The sequence below is a fragment of the Lissotriton helveticus genome, chromosome 5_1 (assembly GCF_964261635.1).
Source record: "Lissotriton helveticus chromosome 5_1, aLisHel1.1, whole genome shotgun sequence".
NCBI classification, from domain to species: Eukaryota; Metazoa; Chordata; class Amphibia; order Caudata; family Salamandridae; genus Lissotriton; species Lissotriton helveticus.
Window position 1 is genome coordinate 1,780,169,524 of NC_136065.1, and position 21,426 is coordinate 1,780,190,949.

Here is a 21,426-nt window from a genome sequence, read left to right on the forward strand (position 1 = left end):
ATAATTGCAACCACCATGCCCCGAAACTTGGAGGCTTCATCTTCTCGAATCTGCTCTACGCTGACGACCTCGTACTAATCAGCTGCACTCCGATTGACCTGCAACATATGATAAACACCACGAGCAACTACTCCACCAAGAACGGAATAAGTATAAACTTAGGCAAAACCAAAGTGATGGTGATAAACCAGAATAAGTAAACAAACCGATTCCGATGGGAGTTGGGGGGCCGGACACTCAACACTGTAGACACATTTAAATACTTGGGCATAATACTGGACAGCAAAGGCATGTTCCACCAACAAAAAGCAGTCATATCAGGAAGAGGAACTGTATTAGCGGTCGCTTTAAAAAACATCAAGCGTAAAATAACTCTCCCTAGCCTCACCCTCTTATTACAGGTGATTCGAGCGAGGCTCCTCCCCACGATCACCTACGGAAGTGAGTGCCTGAGAGGAAGGGATGCCGGCGTTTTGGACAGGACGGTGTCAAGTGCAATGAGAATAATATTTAATCTCCTGCAGTACACTTTGCCAGCACAAATAAGATTAGAATTTGGCCTACAAAAGCAACAAATAGCACACAAGGGTGCTTACGTCAAATGTTGGCGCAAAATAAAGGGTGTGGACCCTGGGACATTGAACTCATACCTTTGGAACAAGCTAAAGCAGAAAAAAGAAAAGGCAGCCATGACTTACCTACAAGATGCAATAGACTGCTTGGCCCTAGATGTCCCTTGGGTTACTATTGGGTCCCACAAAAGTTTAAAGAACTGGTAAACAAAACGGTAAAAATGCTGTCCCTCGTGGAGACAAAGCTGCATTAAAAGAAAGGGCACACAGATGGTTTGTTATCCAGAGTTATTCTAGATGCTCCCCCAACCATACTTAGGTGCTGGTTTTACTAGAGTAAAAAGGAAAAATACCTGCATCTGAGGCTGGGCATTTTGCCATCAATGCGGCATCTGCCCCCATGGAAACAGACACAGTCATCTACATTGTGCAGATTATGCGGCGAGGCAAAAGAGGACATTCGACACCTATTGTGCAGATGTAAGAGCTTAGATAGGGAACGAAGAATCATACTAAAACCTGCCCTGAAATGAAAACAGATCAGGGCAGGCAGGCAGTGAAAGCTTGCTTTGAAGGAGGGGATATCCAGCTAGCTTGCTGCCTGGTTCGATTCATGGGCACAGAGGAACAAAGCTAACAGTCAGCACGTAGCCATCCAATGGGCATAAATCTCCGGCCTCTGCCCCAGACAAAATGAATTACACTTGCCAGCTTGATTTAAAGCATATCATGTACTGCAATCCATGGCGTATGGCAATGGGCCTCAATACAGTCAACTCTTCGTTTGGTCGGTTCTATACACAACAGCCTCAAACTATGGCTTCACGACTTTATGGCAGAGCAATACAGCCTCTTCACTGACCTGAATCATGGGTGCAGCAGGAAGAAAGCTAAACACCAGCACCAAGCAGCCTTGTGGACATAAGCCCTTGTTCTTAGCTCTGCTCAAAATTAACTATATAACAGTTTTTAATGGATAATTTGGTCATTGCAGGTTCTAACACACAATTAACACAGTGATTTGTAACCTATGGCTCACGTCTAGGGGTTTTAGATAATTTTATATTCTGCTGTTTTGATACAACAGGGTTTCCTCAAGAGTCAATTTATGGTTTAATGAGTTTGTAGAGGTTTTAATATGGTTGTTCCACTGTGCACTAAGCAATCTTGCAAATGAGTAAATACCATCTGACTACCAAATCATCCAGATGAAGTCTAAAGCACTCGCTACGAAATGCTTTTTGAATGAATTTACAAAAGCAATCATGATCCCTGTCTCATTTGCTTGTCACATCAAGAATATGTATTGTGACTTTTTGATCATTTCTCAAATTTTAATACTTTGTATCAGTGTATTTTATGCAATGGTTTTTATTAACTGAGCATATAATAAATTACTTACTTTCTTCCATGCTGCTGGTCAGATCATCATCTGCTGTCCTTCTCAGTGACTCTGCCTACCTAATAAAGCCCCCCTATCGGTCCTACTATCTTCTCGAGAAATTGGGCTTGGGTCAACCTTACAACCTTCTGTGAGGAATTAAGTAAGTCTCCACCTGCACCAAAGGAGGACATAAAAGCTTTTGAGCATGACATTACGAGCTGGCTGAATGTGGTTAGTAATGATCACTCTCCCCTCCATAGATCTAGAGTACCAAGGTGCCATGAGGACAACAAATGGTTCTCGGGTGACTTGAAATTAGCCAAACTTAATCTTCGGCAAGCAGAAAGAAAATGGCAGACTAGGTACTTTCCGGACCTGAAAATTCGGTATATTTAACAACTCAGAAATTATAAATCTCTCTTGAGGCAAACAAAAGTGAGCTTTTTTACAGACAAAATCATGAATGCCTCTAATAAATCCAAAGAGACATTTAAGATTGTCTCTGATCTCTTCAACCCAGATAGAGTTACCCTTCTGGTTATACCTACCAAACATCTGTGCGACTCCCTCAGTGCCTTCATTGTCAACAAAATCGCTATCAAAAATAGCATTCCCCCTGCCCTTCACTTAATAATCTACCATTAGGTGAGGAGAACAGACAAATTAGTAAGTGCTTTCCCAATCTAACGCAAGAGGACCTAGTCTACCTATTGACAAAGGTGAAGTCAGGTTCACTGAATGATATTTGTCCCCGGAAGGAGGGCAGTATGTACTCGGTTTCCTGACCTTGTACTGTCTTTTCTTAATCAATCCATTAATTTGGGAATGGTCCCTAGGTCTTTCAAAAAAGTGACTTTTGCACCGATCCTAAAGAAAGCTGGAGCCGATCCCACGGATATAAAAACTTTCTGGCCTATCTCTCTCTTAACTTATCTAAACTACTCAAGGTTCATGTAACCCGCCATCTATGCTTATTCATCAAGGAATCAGGCTTCTTAGACCAAGCTCAAGCGTGTTTTTGGCCGATACATTCCACAGAAGCAGTAATCATGTCTGTTGTTGATGACATGCGTAGAGAAGCAGACAACGACAATACTCAAACCTTGGTACTACTGGACATGTCTGCGGCTTTTGACACAGTCAACCACATTATCTTGGCTGACGGGTCAGGGCCCCAGGTTTTCGGGATTCAGCGCTGAACTGGTTTATCTCCTTTTTGAGAGATAGATTCCAATCAGTTTGGCTACTCCCTTTTTCTTCTACTGAGGTACAACTGAATTGTGGGGTTCCCCAAGGCTCCTCGCTGTTTCCTCACCTCTTTAACATCTATATTCGCCCCTTGATCAATGCCCTAAAAAATAAGAATATCAACATCTTTAACTATGCGGATGACATGCAATTGTTATTTTTGATTAACGATAGCCCCACATCTCGACAGCAATTTCAGGACACTATGCAGTTCATTTGGAATTGGATGAAGAGCAACCATATCAAGTTGAACTTTGATCAAACGGAGATAATCATCACAAAAAGTAAGATGGATTATTGGACCCCCTCGTTCTGGCCCAGCAAGATGGGCTCCTCCCCAGAACCCAAAAGGCAGTAAAAAGCTTGGGCATTAGTATCGATGAGGAGCTATGCCTCAAGCAGCAAGTAGGAGCAGTGACTTCTGCTAGCTTCTGCCAGCTCCGACGCACAAAAAAGATTTTTTTTTTTTTACCAGGGAGGCTTTGACCCAAGTAATAATCGCTTTAGTCATGTCCAGAATTGACTATGCCAATTCGCTTTACCTGGGTCTTCCCAAAGTCCTGATGCGCAGGCTCCAGCTAATCCAAAATCAGGCTGCAGTGGCTGATACACAATCTGCCCAAACATGACCACATCACCCAGGTGACCATGGACCTTCATTAACTGCCAGTCAAACAGAAAATAATGTTTAAAGAATGTTGTATGGTCTTTAAGGCCCTCTACCTGAACTATCCTGCATTTGTGAAATCTCGGATCATAAAATACTGCCCTACTAGACCACTAAGATCTAGTCACCTTCACTTCCTGATGATCCCCTCATGTTAAAAACAAAGGATCGGAGGGCATAGGTTTGCCGTTATCACCCCTCCAGTATGGAATAACCTGCCCCTGGACCTTAGGTCCACTACTTATCTCACTAGATTCAGGACATTTCTGAAGACATGGTTTTTCAGACAAGCTTATCAATAAGTAGGGAGGAATGCTGATCAGTTACCTAGCACCAAGAGACTGTTTGGTGAACATGCACTTAAGAAATGGACAATAACAACACATAACATAACAAAGATCCCAACATGGAATATTCTAAGGAGTTAGAGATCAGAGACTGATCTCTCTGGCAAGTGTGCATTGTGCTTCTTTTTGTTTAGCATGTCATTCGAGGATTCTTCAATTCCGTTTTTGCACAAAATACTTGTTGAAGTTTTAAGTAGGCAAAAACTAAGTGGAACAATTGGACATTGTGCTTTCAGTCACAAGGTTTAAGATTCAAGACTCTCTAGGGATGTTTATGACTTTACATTAATTTTGTGAACTTACAAATTGGGAATTCAGTTTGGCATCTTGCATAGAAGGTTTAAATCAGAACTGTGTGAACTCTTTAGACAAACAAAAAATGATGAATTTCACTAGAAGTCAATTGATTACAGTTCTTCCGAGCAGGGAGCTGAAATCTAAATTGCCAATCCCCGAGGGAGTGGATCAAAGCCCAGAAGAATTACAAATGTGATATGTTGAATGCAATTAGAGATTATAAGTAAACATTGTGCTTGTGAACATTTACAATCTCAAATGTGAACGTGATGACATGTCATTTCTCTCCTATACTAAAAGATCAACTCCACTTGCTGCTCAACCCTAATCAACCAGAAATTAGCCAAGAGGATTTAAGGCTATCTCTCGGGTTACTTTTGCTCGCCTTCCCACTGCAATAATCTGCACCATTACGGTACTCAAATTTGGTGTTGCATGGAGGTGGACCGCAAAGTTATTGTTCAAGTGCTAAGGAACAACACATCATCTTGTCAATCAGTATGTGTTTTATTCTTTGTTCTTGTGGGTGTTGTACCACCATTGTACCTGTTGTTTCCAGTGATGCATTGTGCGCCGGAGGTCTACCAGCTTGCTTGCAGCTTGGACCATGATGTGGAGGTGGTTCTCAGGGGAGCCTGGGATTCCAGCAGGAGGTGATCCATGTGTTGAAGTCTGTGATGGAGAGTGCTAATTGGTCATGAGGTGACTGGAGTTTGATGATCCAGATGTCTTAAGGGATCTTGTTTGAGCCCAAATATGTGAAGGAATGACCTGCCATGGATTCTGGGAAGGGTGCACAACTGCTGATTAAGTGATCTCAGCGTCCACTTAGGTACCAGCAAATCCTGGATATACCATGGGCCTAATCCAGTTCTGGCCTTGTGCATAAAAGAAAAGGCCTTAAATTGTATTGTTTTTTCAACAGAGAGCCAAAAAAGCTCTCAGAGAAGGTGCAAAGTGGAAGCATGTTTCAGGAGCCAGTACAAGAGTCTTGCAGCAGCATTCTGCACTACACGTAAATGACGGATGGTGGTCTTGTCAATTCCTAAATACAGAATATGGTCATAGTCTACTTTTGAAAGTATTAGCGCTAGGATCAGTATTCTTTCTGTGGGAAATCATCTTAAATATATTTTTTACCCACTACATCACAGCAAAACAAGTGGAGTCCACCTTGACAACCTGAAGTTTCATGGAAAGGTTTTCATCTAACCAAAAGCCCCGTTTTTTTCATTTGGGGGACCGATCTGGAAAGGGACCCAGGGACTATGGCCAATGTTGTGGACCCCAAAGCTGCACCATACCATCGGTCTTATTACTGGTAGGTTTGAGCGAATTGTAATTCATCCAAGTGGAGATTTAACTCAAACCCAGATTGAGGGCGGCCGGGTTAAGCTGCTGTGCAGATGACATGGAGAAAATAATGTATGTGTCCTCTGCATAGGAAAATAAGGTTAAGCCACAGTCTCCACCACATCCACTAATAGACAAATGTACACATTAAACAGCATCAGACTTAAAGCTGAGCTCTGGGGAACTCCAGAGGTCAGAGCGCACACCTCTGACCTAGCGCATGCCGAGAAAACTTGGAATGTCCTATCTTTCAAGAATTAGGTTATTCAGGCTAAAGCTGTTCCTACAAAACCTAGTGTCACCAGTCTTTCCACCAGGTTGGAGTGGGACATAGTGTCGAAGAGTGTGGGCGGTTCTGCACTGACCCGGTAAGTGCAGGCTAAACTGGGCAAGGGATTGGTCCATCCAGGTAAGGAGGGTGGGCTTGTCCACCATGATGTTTGAGAAAGTTGGTGAATACGGGGTCAAGGGGATGTCTGGTAACTTGATTTCGGTCGTTCACTTGTTGGGTGAGTCCTAGCATTATAAGGTCTTCTAGGAGGATGGTGTTAAAGGGTCAGCCTAGTCTTCTATGTGAAAGTTGAGGTTGTCGAGTAGGATGAAGGAGTTTGATGCGAGTGCTAGAGGGGCAACGAGGTCTGAAGTTGGGTCAAGGTCTGGGGGTCTAGTAGAGTAGTACTCTTCCAAGGGTGGTGGTTTTTTATGTGCTGAGTTTGAAGGTCATGCCTTCTAGGATGCTCGCTGAGGTGATGGAGCTGGTGGTTTTTCCTCTGTGTCTGATAACAAGTCCTCCTGCAAGTTTGCTGGTTCTGTCATTCCTTGCTATCTTGTATCCAGGGGGATGGCCACTGCAAAGTATGGAGCAGATTCTGGGTTAAGCCAGCTTTTGGTATGGAATAGTAAGTCTGGAGGGAGGTTGTGCAGTAGGTCACATACTTCTATGGTATGTTTGACAAGAGTGCAGATGTTGAGGAGAAGGCAGAGGTGTGTTGTATGTGCTAGTGTCTGGTGTGATGTGGTTGTGTGTGCAATACATGATGGGTGGGTGTCATGGGTGCGGATTATGGTAGGTGCAGGAGAATGTACCTTCAGTTCATGTTAGGGGGAACCAGAGTACATTGCAGTGTTGGACGTCCAGGGTTCATGGCGAGGAGGGCTTTTGCTGAGTAGTGTCATGGCTGATGGACCAGGGTTCCTGGTGCTGAGCACGGACGGGGCATGTAGTAGTGCAGACAGGCTTGCCTTTGGTGCATGTCCACTGCCCATCTGCGCTGAGGCTGACATTAGGAAGGTCTGGGACCAGTGGATGGGGCTGGCACGAGGTAGGAGCAGCCCCAGTTCTAGAGGGTAGGCCAGATGGGCCAGGCCCACCCAAGGAATACCCTGGCCCACCCGGGGCCACTCTGAACTGGAAAACAAGCATTTTTCACCCTAATGTTTCACCGTGGCGTGAAATTGGGCTCTGCCTCATTGTTTATTTAATTATTAACACAGTTGACATGCGCTAGTTTCATGCCTGGGGACAGGTGTAAAATAATCAGGGATATTAGCTGCTATGATGTGCAAATAAACAGAACAGACATCCTGAATACTTTCACTTACTCACACTTAAGAGGCTGCAGGCTTCCATCACAAGGTACCTAGGGGTTGCAAAAAGTAATGACAGAAACGCTTTGCATAAGATTTCCTTTTCCCAGAAAAGTTAGTGAAAATGTGTTTAGAATTAGCATATAGATTTACTCAGGGTTTGCTTTATTTTCTTCCAGCTGTGAGGTCATTACTAACTTGCAGCATTACATAAAAAAAATGTTTTCTCTTTTCATTGGCTAAATGAAAAAAACATTCTACACATAATTACATTAATTCACACCACATTAATTTGTATGTTAATTGTTATGAGTGATAGAATGACTCCTTGTGCAGGGCCACTGGAACTATGTGATTGTGGAGATGTGGCATTCTTTCACATAGCTATGGATTTACCACATTTGCCACTTAATCCCTTTTCTTCTGTATAATCTGCAGATTTTTAAATATTTGTGTTTAGCTAAAACGGTTCAAAAGTTACTAAAAGTGCAGCAACATATGGTGACGCGGAGTGGAAGGTTCTTTCCTAAGGTTGACTGGTCAACTTCCTGTTGCTTATTGCTATATTTAGGTGTTAAACTTGTACCAATGAGGTGCATTATATGTCTAGTATTAGCGAGCGTAGAAATATAAAAATAATGAACTAATTCTATCACAAAATGTGCCACATTATGCTGCATAGTTTGCCTTTTCTTGCTGCATAATTTAGCCAACACTGCAGCATAATTTGACCCTTCCCTACCGCATAATTCCAGTGGCCCTGCCACTAGGAAACCAGAAGGACACTTTTTTGATTCTCAGCTTCTCAGGATTTAGTTCTAATGAGGTTTATAAAATGGGTGTCTCGTGGTCGATTGATAGGACCACTGGTGGAAAAGTACGAGGTAGCAGACTCCACATAAAAAACAAATGGCTATATATTTAGTTTATGATTGGAGAAAAGCTTTTAACAGCTCTTAAAGTTCAAGCCGCTACAGGCTGCAGCAGATAAGGAAAAAACACTTACGGAACAAATTCTACCTAATACTGAAACATAGTTGAGGTGCTTTTAAAAAAGAAAAAGCATTATAACACTATATTAATACTCCAGTTAGTCCTAAATAATACAGCAAATTGCATTGTTTAATATTAATAAACATTTAGAATTAGTTAAGCATTTTTTATAGCACTGTTATGTTTTTAAGCACCTTATCTGATGTATTTCAGTACATTTGCCATATCTTTTGTGGTTCATACTGTGCACCCGTTGAACCCTTAACTAATGTTGAAATCTTTGTATTTAAAAGAGTAACAAACAGAGCTACATAGTACACAGTATAGTGTTGTCTAGTCTGACCATATCTGCTTTCTATGTTTGTTTAGTGTAGGGCAACTCAATATTGTTTTACTGAATTAATAAGGCTTCTTTTATGGTCAGTTCACTTAGTACACACTAAACACAATTTACACAATTGTATGCCACATGCAGTTTACAAATCACCCAAACAATGAAATATTAAGGGGTTGATAGGTTTGCTAGACGTGTCCCCTCGAGAGCTAAGGCTACCAGACGATGGAATTACCAAAAAAGCAATATCTCAGCCAAAAAGTCTTGGAGAACCTACCTCAAAGCCAGATGGGAAAAGACAGGCACAATAGAAAATGGGTTGGGGGAGGAAACCTATACCTACCGCCCAGAGAGTTATCAGCGAGATCTGGTTAACAAGTGTTAAGCTTTGCAAATTTGGGTGTAATAATAGTGAAATGTTGCCATGAAGCCGTGGCTGAGAGGGTAGTTTTATCCACACACTAAGCAATTCCTGATTATAGAGAAATAATGGGAATAGGTTGATCAGAAGCTAGGGTTCCACTAGCAATAGAGGTACAGCACAATGATTGGGCAGCCCATCACCACCAGACATTGAGGAATGGACCCCACAATATGGACTGGTGTATGACGGTGGACAGAGTGGTATATTTAGGTAGGGGATGTCCCAAGAAATTTGAAAAAAAAACATCTTGGAAGATATGGCAAGAACATAATGCACTTTACAAAGTAAGAAGAGCAAGTCAAGCGAAGTGGGAAGGTATGCACCATGGCGCTGTCAGCTAAATGCTAAGTCATTACGAAAACCTAAAAAATATATCCTTGATGAATATTTCATAGCTGTCATTAGAACCATTGGATGGCAATACAGGACCATATTACACCTGGTACTGTTATTTATTGTTTATAACACATATATTTTTTAATATTTAGCATGAAAAGGCTGTTTACTTCTAAGTGCAGCTAACAATGGCACTAAGGGGAATTAGAACGGTTAGGTCTTGTTTACATTTTATTTTAATAAATGGTTAATAAAAACCAACAGCAACATCAATGGTGTTGGTCAGTGGATTTAGGCGATCCTTGGGTTGCAGCGTTTACCACCTATTTATGGATGTATTGCATTTGTCACAATTTGCAACATTTGCAGAGTTTTCCAAAAATGTTGAAAATAATACTTGACAAAGTGCCACATGTCTAGCATTTTCGCTGCATAATTATATGTGTATAATTTGGTCCTCCGTGCCACTCAATACTAGTCACCCAGGCAATGTTAAAGCACAGCCGAGTGGTTTGGGGAATGCCATGATGTTGATAAAATTTATATTGTACAGGTAACTTTGAAATATTTTCCATATTACCCAATTCGTTATGAATTATGGGTTGTTATACTACTGCTTTTGGTGCAATAAAAGCACCAAAACATGATATTGCTATATATATATAAAACGGAGTTATGATTCTGGGCTTATTGTATCGTATTTTTAAACTTCAATGCTTTTCAACATCAAAAGCTGCCAAGGTTTTTTAAAAACCTATAAAGCTGTAAAGCGGCCCTGCATAGCAGCAGAAAGGTTTCTGTTGCTGCACGTGATAAGGAGCATGCTTCAGCCTAAATGTTCTGCATCTACATTTTAAAGTTCTGACAAGCAAAGTCCTTCCCCTTGCCCAAAGCCAGAAGGGCAATAGAGAAAGTGAAGCTGTAGCTCTTTGGATGGTGGCTATTGTTTTGAAAATGTCAAAAGAGGACAAATGCCAACACCTAAAATATCAACTCTCTGGAATATTTAGCGGAACCCATTCATCTTCATGGCCCACCCATGCTTCTTTATGGCCCACCCAGAGAAGAAATCCTAGAGCCGGGCCTGGGTAGGAAAAGGCAGGCAAGATTAGTGAGAGAGGCAGGTAAATGCAAGATTGTGCGAAAAAGACCAAGAGCTGAAAGAAAAAGAAGCACCAAGAGCTGAAAGGGGCGGAAGGGAAAAAAGTGACAAAAAAACAAAAAGGCTGAAGTGGGAGTGTGAAAGAGAAGATAAAGGGAGCTGTAAATCAAAAAGAACAGAGGTGCAAAAGGGAAAAAGAGCTGAGGAGAGGCAAGAGTATCGAAACCCGGAGGTCAAAAAGAAAAAAAGCTGGAAAAGTGCTTAAAAATTTAGAAAGAGTTGAGAATGGACAAGAGTGAAAAGAGCTGAAAGGTGCAAAGAGAAACAAGGCTACAATGTGATAAAGAGCTGAAAGAGTGAAAAAGTGATCGAGAAAGAGACGTGATAGAGTGCAAGAGGAGACAGGGACGCCTCAGGCGAGCAGCGGAGGGCCCAAACGTTCCGGGCCTGTTCAGAGGACTGAGCGCTTCTCGGTAGGTGGTAAAGCAAGGCCAGTCGGCACCTTCTAATGGGTGATTCTATCCGTGGGCATCATTAGGGAGTCTGGGAGGCAGTGGGTAGGGTTAGCGCAAGGTGGGAAATGGAGGGCAGGAGCTGAAAAAGTGAAAAGAGCTGAGAACGTGAAAAAGAGCTGAACATGGGCAAGAGTGTAAAGATGTGAAAGGGCAAACATAAAAGCAAAAAAGAGCTGGAAGAGTGAAAGTGGGAGATAAAGAGAGGTGAGAGAGTGCCAGAGGTAGGAGATCATAAGAACAGACTGGGATGTCTCAGGCAAGCAGAGGAGGTTTGAAAAGGCCAGGCGCTTCCAGGTAGGTGGCCAGGCAGGGGCAGGCATTGCCTGCTAAATAAGCTGGGTTGTCAGATTTCAGTAGGGCACACATATCAAGCTGTGGAATTTCAGTATTATACACCAATCTGGTTGGGAGTCTTCTGTTGGACGTGCATATTGCTTAACACTATTTCAGTGGGGTAGAGGTGTTCGTGTAGGATTTTAGTATAACGTTCCTCTCTCAGCGGGATACACGGAACAGTTCTAGGTAGTGGCTTTGCCACAAACTGACGTATTACAAAAATAAATAAATGAATAACTAAATGAATAAATAAGTAAATAAACAAATAGGTAAATAAATAAAAAAATAAATAGATAAATTAATAAAGAATGAAAAGATTTTGACATTTCAGTAGGGAGACAGTTGTTAGATTTTAGTGTGGCACCTCTCTTCAGTTAATGATTTACAGTATGATACACCAGGCAGGTTGTCAATATTCTGGAGCACACATTTCACCTTTTAGACTTCCCTAGTGCACATCAGCGCAGGTGTCTAAGTTTACCACTATCTGGTCAATAAAGTGTTATAACCTGCGCAAACACAGGTATACGTTTTCACTCTGCCGTTTTTTTGTGTGTGAAGAGCATGAAGAGGGACCAGCCAGTCGAAGTAAGTGACTCGATTAGGGCCACCCGGGTCTCTCCTGACCACCTCTCAGACTTCCATACAAATGAAAAGTCGGTCAGACAGTAGAGAATACAAACCAAGTATATTTTATTCAGGTACACTCGAGTGGAGTCCAATCTGACCAGCCTCCTAGGATAGCTGTGGAGGAACTGACTTCAGCAAACATAGAGATACATTATGTACATTTCTGAACAAAGAAAGTCCCGCCCATAATGGAATTCTACTAGCAGGTGCAGCTAAAACAAAGAAGTACAGAAAGATGAATTTTGACTCTGAGACCGGGCACACATTATCGTTATGCCAAGGTCGTTCTGTTTGTGTCTATCGCTAGGCCAGTGGGAGAACGCCTTTGTCTATGGGAAAGGAATGCATTAATAAGAACAGTCTATTCATTAGCAAAGCAAGGCCTAAACTTGGGTAAATGGGACTTTCCGTAGCCTGCTTCTCGAGAAGGGAATACGCAGCTGACGACATGATTCAAAATGGTGTCTAAACATAAAATGGTGCCGTGAATGCTAACTTAACATAAAAACAAAAGCAGAAGTAAGGTTAGCTAAACATAATAATTTTATCAGACCCTCCTTTTTTGCATTCGCTAACTCATTGGAGATTGTGGGTGGAAAAGATGTAATATTCTGAGAAGCAAAAGGACATCAACACCTAAAACGGTCCATATACTTAGTATCAGGAATAGAAGTTGCAAGGGACAATGTAGAAGCAAAGATGCCCTCATCAATCTGCATCATGTTGTTAATGTCCTACAACATGATAGCAGCACTAGTGTCATGAACTGACTTCTTGGGTTTAGGGGTGAGAACACATACAATAAGTGCAGCAGATCGGGAGACAGTGTATGCAAAAGCAACAAGTGAAGAAAATAACAGCAACCACAGCTAGAAAGATAAGGATCTTCCAATCCAGGACGTGAGCATACTCCAGAACCACCCAGATAGAGTCCAAGTTCCATTTCTTTAGTGTATATCAGATGAGAGTCTATGCAATTTTTGTATGGCAGCATACACATTGGGGGCATGGTCAGGTATGTACACACAACAGCTACTGCCAATGACTCAACAAGCCCCACCCCTATCTGCAAGTATGACGTCTAACACCATCCGGTTCTGCAAGGTAACTAACCTTGTAGCCTGAAGCTCAGCAGTGATGTTTGTCAGTATACCAGCTGTTGTATTAATAACCCCTTGAACAACCCTTGTTAACAAACACATTTTAAGGCTATTGGACATGGGGCCCGAAATGGGTATGATACCCTTCATGGCATCATCAAACTTTTGTAAGGTGTTATCTGTCTGATCTAAGTCCTTTGTGTCAATGATCCTTTTGACTCGGGGCAAGTATACAGTCCTACGTTGCAGCTGATGATCTTTATGGTAATTGGGCAGCGCAACATACACCGGGGGTAGCAGAAAAGAGAGGTAACACCTGCCGGACCAACCCCTAGGAAGCCGGACATTAGCTTGGGATCCACACAAATGTGGAATGCACCATCAGCACCAAGAATGATTATGTGCATCCACTGTCGATTTCATATAAACACTTTCTTTATTCTTCGAATTAAGTATAATGACAGCCAAACAGCCGACATGTTTCGCCTAACTGGTGTGGACTTCATCAGGGCTTCGCAAGTCAATCTAAATCCTATAAAGTAGTAGGCCTGTAGAGAATAGCAGGTTACTGTAATCGTCCTATGTGGAAAACTGTTCCCTCCTGAAATCAGGGACAGTTGGGAATATAAGGCTCCTGTGCCGTATTAATGCGAGGGCAAGACCGTCCGAGTCAGCGTCCTTCTCGATAATGAGCTTGGGATCTACAGATGAAATAGACGTTAGGGGCTAAGATCAAAGGAGGACTGTTGATCGTGCTGAGCGGGTAGGTGAAATTGCATTGCCTTTCCCCCATCTCTATCTCCCCCTCCCCTGGACACAGAAAGCAGCTACTGAGCTGACCACAGAAACCGGTATTGGTTTGTCCTGAGTGACATTACGATCTTAGAAAGATTGGAAATATTCAGAGGTGTTAAACTTATGGAAATCAGCCATTTCCATTCAAAGTCATGTGTTGTTCTTCCCCTTGTCATATTTGCTCATACAGGAGTTTGGGGACAAAGTACCAGAAATGTTTTGTCCTGCCGTACCTATAGGAGTAAACCCATGATGAAAACGTATATAATCAACCGAGGTGCGAGAATCAGAGGTGTCATAACCTGTGTGTAGTGGTGGAAATGGTAATGTACTATGGCAAACAATTCAAACCAACCCTCACAACGTTCTAGGTATGACAAAGGCATGCACAACAAATTATCTCTTTTATGAGTAACTGAGGGGAGCAATCCACAAACCCAACAATTTGTTGTATTGGACACGTCATTAGCTTCCTGCAACATTTGTATAAAGACATTATCTGTGTAAGTCTTTTGGTGCTCCCCTTTGTGAGGGGCCAAAGTAACAAACATGTGTTCAGTGGGAATGGGTGTTGTAACAACCAAGGAATGTACAGGATACTTCTCTAGAAACCAAGATATTCCAAGTATTGCTATTAGGGCAGTCACAACTATGAATGCAAAAACTATTTACTCTTTGTAGACCAACTGGTGCTGGATGCGGTGGTGCAAATGGCTGTTCCTCCTTATTAATAGGACGACCAAACGGATGCATTATGAAGCAAAAAGGAAAATACAGTAAAAATTGTTAACAAGGCAATTGTTCCCAGTGTCCGTCTGAGCTTCACTGGTACATGTTCCTATTGTTCCTCAACGTTGGTGCTCTTGAGCATCGGCGGTGGAGCTGCTCAGTCCTAGCTCTCGAGGAATCCCACATTGCACAGGATAATATACCCCCTCCAAGGGAGAATGTTTGATTCATCCTGTCCAATGTCAGAACAATGCACCAATCTCGCCTCACCCTAAACTAACACCGTTGGTACTATGGCAAAGTACACCCTGACTTGCACAGTCCATCCCTAACTAATCTGACTTTTCCTTTGGTGCACCGTTCTTCTACTGAGGATACAAATTGTACCTGGTTACTCCAGGCACAGAGGGGTCAATGAATAGGGGCTCTTCACTCGCTCAGATTTTGGGAGGGACTGCTGCATTTAGTACATCGTCGTTCTCAGCATCCCTTTGGATCAATATAAGCTGTGCGTCACTAAAAGGGACGAACTGAGGTACCTGTTCACCCTCAGCATCCCGAATACCATCCCTAACCCATTTGTCATAGGGTAAGGGCAAGGGTACTCTATGGCAGTGACTGGAATTAATCCAATTCTTTTGGCAGCGACTTTCACAGCGGTCCTGGTAGCGTGGAAGACTTGCTCGGGCCTCTTCCAATGGGGCTCCAAGCTCTTCTTCCGCTGAAAGTTTAGGAGTAACACCCAGTCCCCTGGCTGGATGTTATGACTGGGCCCCTCTGGTATGGGCGGAAGCGATTCTCGAATCTGTTGGTGAATACAACGCAAATTTTGAGTTAACTGACACAGGTAATCGGTCAACAAAGGGTACTCAATCTCAGAAAACCTACGTGGGCGCAGGATGCCCCAGACATTCACCGGACATCCGAACTTGACCTCGTAGGGTGACAATCCTGTCCTAGAATGTGCTGTACTTCTTGTGGACAAAAGAGCGAGTGGTAAAGCATCTGGCCACTGAAACCCAGTGGTCTCCTGAATCTTTGCCAATTTCAGTTTGAGAGTACCATTGTACTTCTCAACCAAACCTGCTGACTGGGGGTGATTCACAGCATGAAACTTCTGTCTGATGTATAGTCCCTCACAAACTAACTGAATAACCTCGGCATTGAAATGACTTCTGTTATCACTCCAGATCAAATGCGGCAAGCCAAAGCGAGGAAATGACTCCTTCAGGGGTATCTTTGCAGTCACAATAGCTGTATTTTCTTTAGTGGGGTAGGCCCCAACCCATTTACTGAACGCACAGACAACCATCAACACATACTTCAAATTATTGACCCTGTCCATCTCTATGAAATCCATTTGCAGGACCTCAAAAGGGAAAGTGGGAGGTGCCAAATTTCCAGGAGGTGTAGGGGTACCCTTGCCAGGATGGTGCATCATGCACACCATGCAGTATTTCACTAAATGTGTAGCTGTCTTTGAGACATTGTCATTTTGCCATTTTGCAACATCCATCTTTGCTTCCCTGACTTCTCAATCCAACATCCCTCATCGTTCAAGTTTGCTGCACTTTCTTGCCGCATTGCTAATTCCTTCACTGAGGCCTCACTCTATATTTCCTTCACATTCTCAAGTGTATCCTCAAACATGGAGAACTCGGGCACTAGTCGCGGCTCCTTCATTGGGGCGTGGGGGGCGTTGGCCCACTGCTTTCTCGCAGTGCGAGACGGCAGAAACATAAAATGGTAAAATCACCATTTTATGTTTTTGCTTCTCGCACTGCAAGAAAGCAGAAGTGCCAGGTTGAGGGCGGGCGGGTTGTTGGTCCTGCTTGAGGGCAGGGGGGAATGGCTTGCCCACTGTTGTGTGTACTGACTGTTTGGTCGGCCGGGGCCCCTCCTCCCCAGCACGACCCCACCCGCCCGTTTTGAAGGCCCCGACTGGCCCTAAGTTAAGTTTCCCCAAGGACCCAAGCTCCAGCATGTACCAATGTCGGACTGGGATCTATAGGCTGACGGGTTTTGATTCCACCTCAGGGCTCAATTTTCTTCCAACCTACACTTTGCCCTCTCCTATGTTACTCTCACACATTCCTTTCGTCCCAGTGTTCCTTTTGGTAACTAATTTCTTCTCTTTCTCTTCCCAACTTTACCTGCTTTTCTCTATTGCTCAGGGGGTGAAGGCCAATGATAAGAAATACGCCGAGACCAAAAAGAGTGGCAGCGCTAAGCGCCCACAGGTACAAATTAGGCGCTATAGATAGTTCACCCGATTCTGGTATGAGGTGAGCTTTCTCCTCACTCCTTTTCATTGGGTGAGCTCAGTTCCTGTAAGCTGCTAAATGACGACATTCCATGCGAGGCGCCTTCCCATTTAGTAAACCACCCTAGGGACTCCAGTACTGGTACTGACAGCTCTTTTAGTGCATCTGAGTCCTGTCCAGCAGAGACCATTCCATTGCAGCACCGGGGCCCATGAAGAGCCTTGCAAACATGTCTCGTTCTCCTTCAAGCACCCTTCAGGTGCTTGAAGCAGCACGTCTACCAGAGTGTCTGATACAGCTTGCACCGCAATGTAGGGAAATTAATTGGCAAAATGTGCTAACCTGCATATGTGTATAGATTTAAATATAAGTATGTTTTGTGCCTGATAAACAAAAGTCTCTGCATTCGTTGACCCAACTGCATTCGCTAAGCCGGCTGAAAAGTGGAACTTTGCAATGCACTGATCTACACTTGTATCGACAGTTGGCATTGTAGGTGCATCACACCTTCCTTGCCTGTCCTCAAGAAATAGGCAAATGCTTAGCGACTTCTCCTGGGTGGCAAGGCATGGAATCATTCCACACTACCGGAAGCAGGCGGGGACCAACCACGAAGTGGGAGCTGTACATGGCTGACGGCTTCCAAAGAGAAAGAGGGACAGAGAAAGAGAGAGAGAAAGAGAGAGGAAGCGTGAGAGAGAAAGAGCGCGAGTGAGAGAGAAAAGGAAAGAGGGAGGAAGAGAGAAAGAGCAAGAGAGAAAGAGAGAGGAGCAACAGAGGGAGATAAATAGAGAAAGAGAGACAGAGAAAGAGAGCGTGCGAGAGAAAAGTGGAAGAGAAAGAGAGAGAAAGGTGGAAGTCAAAGAGAGAGAAAGAGCAAGCGAAAGCGAAAGGGAGAGAGAAAGAGAGACTGGGACAGAGAAAGAGAGACAGGGACAGAGAAAGAGAGAGAGGGAGCAAGAAAGGAAGAGGAAATGAGTGAGAGTGAGTGAGAGAGAAAGAAGGAGGGAGAAAGAGGGAGATAGAGAGTGTGCGAAAGAAAGAGGTAGAGAGAGGGAATATAGAGGGCACGCGAAAGATAGAGCATGCACCCAAGCCATTGGCCTCTGAGAGAGGAGAAAGTAGTGACAGAGGTGTGTCTCATGCCTCTCCCTCCCCATGTCCCCTCCTTCCCCATGTCGCTCTCTTAATACGTCACTAGGCATGGCCTTTAGAATGTTTTGTAGGAAATTATAAAAAATAAGAAACTATATTTAGCTTATTTAGACAGTAGAGGCGCGGCCCCGGGACTGCGAGGACCAGCATACAACATCCACAGCTGTGTCCTCTTCCCGGGTGAGCCGCGCCCCCTCCCAGAGCCCGCCCCCACCAAAGCGCTCTTCACTCCTCGCGGCCCCCGCTTCGCGGGTGCCGCTCGTTCCGAGGAGTCCTTTGCCAGAACTGTCATTGTGCTACAGGAGTAGCCCTCAACTGTTCCTGCTCTTTACCTGACTGACGTGAGGAGCTGACATCAGCGAGGCCGCAGAGGAGGCGAGAGGCGCGGCCCCGGGACTGCGAGGACCAGCATACAACATCCACAGCTGTGTCCTCTTCCCGGGTGAGCCGCGCCTCCTCCCAGTGCCCGCCCCCTCTCCACCTCAGACAATATCAGCAAGCCCAGTGACGCGCACCGCGGGACGCGCGCGGGTCGCAGCCCGGGGCGAAGACCGGGCAAAGAGCGGCCGTTTGAGGCCGTTCGAGAACGTGAGAGTCCTGTCCGGACCCCCGCTCTAAGCATTACATCTTTGGACTACTATTACAGGTACTCACCATCTTCCTGAAGCTAGCGACGATTTGTCATTATTATTAAAAGAAAGAGAAAAAAAAAATAATAAATAAATAAATTCTATATACTCCATTTACTGAAAATGAATACGAGGGGAAGCAAACTAAAAAAACTCAAAAAAACCGGGGTAGGAGAACAACTATTAGGACCAATGGATGACTTTATCTGTAAGGCAAATACATTTATAGATCAAAGCATCAGCCTGATTGAGAGGAGAGTATCAACTGAACTTGCATTCGCAAGGCGATCCTCAATGGGACCATTAGCAACCGCAAGAACTCCAGAATTACAGTCTGCTCCAACCCAAATCTCAGCGGGTACAAACAGACTAAGTCTCCCAAATAATGTAGATCTTTCTGCCTCACAACTCTCCGTAACATTCTCAGAAGACGAGCTAGAGAAAACACCTGAAATCTTCCCTGACCACACCCCTGAGGAGCTAAGGTTAGCTAGAGGGAGAAGGGAGGGAGCTATAAAGAAAAGGAAGGGTAGGGATAAGGTAGCTAATACAGTTGACAACAACGTGGCCGACCATATAGATTTGCTCGATACCGCAAATTCGGCAGACGTACTACAACAATTCGCTGACCCTGCCAATAATTTGATAACGATCCACCATCCTCCACAGAACATCCAAGATACCATCACCTTAGAATCCCCCCCCCCACTAACAACGGGCAATGAAAGGGAAGCATCAAGGCTAATAAAGGAGATAGCTTCCCTTCTAGATTCCTTTTTTCGCCCAATTGAAACTAGACTGCTTAATATCGAGTCTCAACTGACTAAACTCGCTAGTTGTCCTAAGCCAATACCCATACAAGGTCCGTCAAATACGGGTACGAACACCTCGGCTACATTGCCTTCACAAAAGAAAGCTACAATTCTAGCCCCCCCGTTGCTTAATCAGCAACCCACAGTAAAAGCCCCTACAGCACCAAAGGCTCCCGCTGTACAGAAACCCACGCCCAAGGTTCTTACAATTCCCCCGCAGAGCAATATTGCACCAAATACACCTAAAGCAAATGCATCAACCATAAACACTCCGGCCTTTAAAACTCCTGCCACCAAAAAAAACAAATCCTCCAAAAAATATAGGAGGTATTAGAGGGACCACTGATAACAGGCTCCCTCTAAACATGCCACCTGAGGCATCCCCATATGTGGTAGTGATGACTGGGGTTCCTGAACTAACGGGTGAGGGGACGGAACCCAACTGGTCGCTGAAAAATAAAGTACAGTATTGGTTGAACACAAATCGACCTGTTCCGCCAACCTGGACAACCAGTATAACAACAGTCTGCAGGACTCCATGGGTGGGATACAGGAAAAAAAGTATACAGGGAGATTGCATAGTGATCACCTTCAAGGACCCTAGCATAGTCGAGTATATTTGTTCCTGGGACTATAATAATACCACTGGAGGGATCGGTACAAGACCCCTTTCTTTCTTTTACCCAAAAAGATATTATAACAATTATTCGAATGAATCTGATAATCTCTGGCGAAAAGCAGTCCCACAACCATGGGAACTAGACTTCGCTGGGCCTAAAACATCTCAGCGATATAGTGATCCTGATAATTCTTGGTGGTCAGCAAACCAGAGTTATCAACATCAAGAGGGCCCGTGGCAGACTGTGGGACCACAGAATAGAGGCAGAAACTGGGAACAGTGGGACAGACCGCGATACCGATCATATAGACCTATCTATAGAGATAACCCGCATTGGCAAAACTGGCCAGGCATACCGACTATGAACCGGTTTAGCAGCCTGGAAATGGTCGACTGACCACGAGCTGAAACTCCGAAGCCCCTACAGGCCAGTTCGGTCCTATCCGAAGATCCTATAGATTCACCAGAAACCAAAACGGCAGATCCAGATAAGGAAACTTTACAGCTTCCGGTGATTTTCTGGAACATTGCAGGCCTCCGACCAAAAATTGAGGACGGCTCTGCGGCCCGATTTTTGGAGGAAGGTAAAATTATATGTCTACAGGAGACATGGGCTACGATGCCCCTACATCTTGTAGGATATAAGACATATTTTTCCCCCGCCCTTCCAAGCAGTGCAGGCAGACCTAGCGGGGGACTGGTAACCTATATAGCCAACACAATAACTGACTTGAAAGTAGTAGAGGCAGATTCTTCTTTAAACTTCCAATTGTTCACACTTGTAATAGGTAAAAAACTAATTATTATATTAATAAACTTATATAATAATTTAGAGGATGAAATTTTTTCAAACATCCTCTCTATAATTCAAGAAAAAATCACCCATCATAGACACCTGTATGAGAGTAAGGGCAACGTCCATATATTATGGGGAGGGGATTTCAACTTACACCCCTGCCCTTTGACGAACAACCAGACCTGCGGAATGGTGGATGAATACGACAACCCTCTAGTGCACTTCCTCCATTCACGAATGGGGATGGCTATGAACAAGATCCTCTCAGATTTGGAACTGCAAATAATAAACCCAATTCGATCAGCAAAGAATCAACTAGAACCTACCTATCGAGGAAGGGGGCACGAGACTACAGTTGACTATATAATCACTACAGAAGGTCTAAAGGATCAAAGCAGGAAT